The sequence below is a fragment of the Zingiber officinale genome, chromosome 4A (assembly GCF_018446385.1).
Source record: "Zingiber officinale cultivar Zhangliang chromosome 4A, Zo_v1.1, whole genome shotgun sequence".
Taxonomy (NCBI): Eukaryota; Viridiplantae; Streptophyta; class Magnoliopsida; order Zingiberales; family Zingiberaceae; genus Zingiber; species Zingiber officinale.
The window spans coordinates 106,263,822-106,269,292 of record NC_055992.1 but is presented as its reverse complement, the minus strand read 5'-3'; positions in this window follow the sequence as shown (position 1 = coordinate 106,269,292).

The following is a 5,471-nucleotide window of genomic DNA, read 5'->3' as shown; positions in this document are numbered from 1 at the left end:
GACAAACATTTTAAATCCTAAGAATCACAAAATATTTGGTCAAGATCAACTCCTTAAAATCCCTATGAATTTTGTATGCCACGATAGTGTGGACGTATACAAAATCAAAAAGGAGATTTTATTCATTAATTTTATTATCTCGTCAACTTTACTTTATGACAAATAAAATTAATAGTTGATCTGTCGTTGATCAAATGTCTGGTCAAAACTTTTGAATTTTAAATAACATTGATTCCTCAAACAATATTATTTAAATTCACCAACACCTCAAACACCGTGAATTTTGCATGCCACGATAGTATGGACGTATACAAAATTAAACATTTGTAAGAGGAGGGGTTTACCCATTAATTATCTTGTCAATAAATCTTTATGACAAATAAAATTACCTCAAACACCGTAAATTTTGTATGCCGCGATAGTGTGGACGTATACAAAATTAAACATTTGTAAGAGGAGTTTTTCCCATTAATTTTATTTTCTCGCCAACCTGACAAATAAAGTTACCACATACACCGTGAATTTTTGTATGCCACGATAGTGTGGACGTATACAAAAACTCAACATTTGTAAGAGAGGGTTTTAATTTTATTATTCTGTCAACTTATCTTTTTGACAAATTAATAGTTGGTTTTCTTCGGTCACACAAATAATAGCAGTGACTCCGATGGGGAGGATACTATTAGACGTGCCTAAGTGTGTACCATTACTTGACACTTAGTCCATTAATAAGATTATGCCCCTTCCGATGGGAAAGATCACATGCTCTTAATTAACTTCCTATAGTCATCCAAAATGGAAGTTTAATCTAGTGATCCGCAAACAAGCTCATACGATATGGAGGAAGGCACTCAGAGCCAACGCACAAACTTGTTGCATCACTTATAAACCAGTAATGGAGACCGTGGAATTTATTTAAAAATAAATTCCTCTCCCACTTAGTTATTTAAAGTGAGGAATTTTGACTATGCTAGCTTACTTAACATGCATACTAACAAGCACACACAACACAGCATAAAAAGCAATAAATAGAAAAACTAATTTTCAACTATTATGGCTTTTATCTATTGCTGTCCTCCGTGTGTCGCCAACCCTAGCTGTTGCCATCTTTGGCCACCACCACCGGGTCTAGTTGTCGCATCCATCTTGCTCCTTGTTCCGCTGCGCCTCTGGTCCTCAAAAGGTTCCATGCCTTGCAAGATTCGATCCGCGACATAAATAGAATTTTACATTTTTCGATCCTATATTCCTCAGAAGAATGTACATGTAAACTAGATCGAACATAAAATAAAATTTACATCCATTTATCCTATATTCCATAAAAGGAATGTACATGTAACTAGATCAAAAATAAAATCCTAATAAAACTAAATACAGCTCCTGCTGTATTTTATAATACAATCATGCACACACAATAAAATGCCCTTGACATGTCCAAGGGTCCAATCACACACATAATAACTATAAGCCATAATAGTTGGATCCTGCATCCACAAAGTTAGCACATCCTACTATTAACCTGCCTAAATTATGTATGACATGTGCATAATTAAACTAATACCAAATACACAGAGGCAAAACCCTAGCTCTGATACCAATTGTTGGTTGCTACTCGGAAAACCTAGAGGTTCCACTGTACAAAAATTTTGTACAAAGGTCTGAACCTTTTCCTAGCTACCATGTGTTCTTTTAAATTAAATTTTGGATCGCCTGCGGAACTTAACACGTTTGATCCAAAACTTAATTTATTTGTTCTTTTAGGTTTAGACTTGGATCTCCTAAGGAACTTAACACGTTCGATCCAAATCACCTAAGTTATTAATTTCATTAAATATTAATTTCCATAATTGGTTCCCAGTACTGACGTGGCGAGGCACATGGCCTTCTTGGATATGGGAACAACCACCACCGACTAGACAAAACCTTTTAAGGAAAGCTAATATTTAATTTCCTGAAATAACTTTAGGTTAACCAAAAGGAATAATCAAATCACAAGGAAAAGAAGAAAATATAAGAACACTACATCGAAAATAATTTCGAAATACTAGAATCGTAAGCCTCTCGTATTTGGTATTATTTCCAAAAATAACTAGTATGATGCGGAAAGAAAAAAATACTAGTTATACCTTTTAGAAAGACCTCTTGATCTTCTACCGTATTCCTCTTCCAATCTCGGACGTTGTGTGGGCAACGATCTTCCGAGATGAGAAACCACCAATGCACCTTCTTCTCCTCCTTGCTAGGTTCGGCCAAATCAAAAGCTTCACCAAGGAAGAAGAAAAAACACCAACCAAGCTCCAAGGGATGCAAGCTTTCTCTCCTTCTTCTTCTTCTTCTCCAAGTAGTATCCGGCCACCACAAGAGCTCCAAGCAAGAGAGAGGTTTCAGCCACCGCAAAGAGGAAGAGAGGGAGAGAGGATGGCCGGCCACAACACCAAGGAAAAGAGGGAGAAAATAATAGAAGTTGTAACCCATGAAGGCACCCCAACCCCTTCTTTTATATTCCTTGGCTTTGGCAAATAAGGAAATTTAATTACAATAAAATTTCCTTAACTTTCCTTGACAACAATTAATTAAGAAAAATTAAATAAAATTTCCTAATTAATTGTATGTGGTCGGCCACCTCATGTAGAACAAATAAGATAATTTTTAATCAACAATTAAAACTTTCTTATTTGTCTTTGGAAATTTTAAAAAATAAAATTTCCCTTTAAAATCCCTTTCATGGTTGATAAAAAGAAATTTTTATAATTTTAATTTTTCAACATGTGAATAATTTCAAAGAGAAAAATAAAATATCTTTCCAATCTACAAATAAGGAAAGAGATCTAATCTCTTTTCTTAATCTTTTGTAGAAGAGATATTTTAATTTTAATTCTCTTTAATAAATTATATCTTCCACATAAGAAAATTTTAAAATTAAAATTCTTTTAAATTTAATGGGGGCCGGCCACCTAAGCTTGGGTTCAAGCTAGGGCCGGCCACCCATGAATCAAGGCTTGGCTGGCCCTAGCTTGAACCACAAGCTAGCTTGGCCGCCCCCCTTATCATGGGTATGAAGGTGGGTATAGGTGGGTATATTACTCTATAAATAAGAAGCTACGATAGGGACTGAGAGGAGGAATTGGTTTTGGTCTCCTGATAAAATTAAGCATCCCGTGTTTACCCCGAACGCACAACTTAATTTTATCAATAATAATTCATTCCACTAGAGAACTATTATTGAACTACCGCACCAATCCCAAATTATATTTTTGGGCTCCTTCTTATTATGAGTGTGTTAGTCTCCCTGTGTTTAAGATGTCGAATGTCCACTAATTAAGTGAGTTACTAACAACTCATTTAATTAATATCTTAATCCAAGAATAGTACCACTCCACCTTATCGTCATGTCGGACTAAGTCCACCTGCAGGGTTTAACATGACAATCTTTATGAGCTCATCTTGGGGACATTATCAACCTAGATTATTAGGACACAATTTCCTTCTATAATCAACAACACACACTATAAGTGATATCATTTCCCAACTTATCAGGCTTATTGATTCATCGAACTAAATCTCACCTATTGATAAATTAAAGAAATAAATATCAAATATATGTGTTTGTTATTATATTAGGATTAAGAGCACACACTTCCATAATAACTGAGGTATTTGTTTCTTTATAAAGTCAGTATAAAAGAAACGACCTCTAATGGTCCTACTCAATACACTGTAGGTCCTACTCAATACACTGTAAGTGTACTAGTGTAATTATATAGTCAAGATAAACTAATTCCTAATTACACTACGACCTTCCAATGGTTTGTTCCTTTCCATTTTGGTCATGAGCTACTGTTTATAATTTATAAGGAACTGATAACATGATCTTCTGTGTGTGACACCACACACCATGTTATCTACAATATAAATTAATTGAGCAACTACATTTATCATAAATGTAGACATTTGACCAATGTGATTCTTATTTCTAGATAAATGTTTATACCAAAAGCTAGGCTTTTAGTATACATCCTAACATCACCTAGGGAGGTGACTAAGGTTAAGAGCTCTAGGGTGAGCTCAAAGAGTCAATTTGGGATCCATGACCAATGGATCTCAATTGGGTATTACTTGAGAGTCTAGAAGAGCCATGGAGTGTGCCAAATGGTTTGGAGACGGACTTGAGTCTCAAACCTATGGAATTGACACACATAGGTTGTGTTTCATGCTTAGAAATATTACATTGAGGTCATATAGCATGATATTTGGTTTTGGATGTATAGATTCCATATAAACCAATGCTAGGGATGCATTGTGGGTTAGTATGGGCAAATACATCAAGAGGAAGCCAAAACTAGGACTTTAGGCCAAGGTTCAATTGAACTTTTTAGCTAGTTTTGTGTTTTGTGTCAATCTTTAGATTTGTGGTAAATATAATTTTATATATATTTTTCCAAGTAGACATTGATAAAATAGACCTCTCCACAAAATTTGAGAATTTTTGGAGGTCTGTGGAATTTCTGGTGCATTTCTGAAGTTGGTCAAAAAAGGTTGATTTTTACAGAAATAGAATACCAGTCTACTGATGTAGTTACTAGTCAACTGGTAACAGTATTTTTGAGCACAGAATATCTCTGTAAGCTCATTTCAATAAGGGCAGTCAACTGGTACTTCTGGCAGTCGACTGATACCAGCCTGAAACTATTTTTTTAGCGTTGTTCTTGACCGTGTTAACTCGTTTAGATGTATGGGATCCATGGGGGAAAATAAATGAGTTTAGGGTTAGTTGGATGATAAATTTTCAACAATTGGAATATTGTTGGAAAGCTTTTTGGATGTTAGGCAAAGGGGGAGAAGTACGATTTAGTAGGGAAAACCTTAGTACCTTTGCGTAGGGGGAGCCTTGTGATAGGTTCTTAAATATCCCTGTGGGAAAATCCTAGCTCATTGGGGAGCATAGGTATAGAGGGAGCCTTGGGATAGGTTCCAATGGATGTTTTCATTTTTCATTCGACAGTGTAAGTCCAAATGTGTAGCCTTGACAATGTAAGTCCATTCAGCAGTGTAAGTCCAAGTGTGTAGCCTTGGCAACATAAGTCCATTCGGAGGTGTAAATCTAAGTGTGTAGCCTTGGTAACGTAAGTCCATTTGGCGGTGTAAATCCAAGTGTGTAGCCTTGGCAACGTAAGTCCATTCGGCGGTGTATGTCTAAGTGTATAGTCTTGGCAACGTAAGTCCATTATTATTAGCATTGTTATTTGTTATTTGTTTTCCCTAACTTAAACGTATTGCCAAATATCAAAAAGGGGGAGATTGTTGGAGCAATCCCAATGGTCCGTGCGACCATGTATTTTGTTGTTTGGGCAAAGGGTTTAAGTTATGTTCACCCTTATATTTGATATGTGTATTTGAGTTATGCAGGTTTGCAGGATACACATATAACTCAGGTTAATGGCTTCAGGTTCGGTGAAGGATGGAGCATTCGA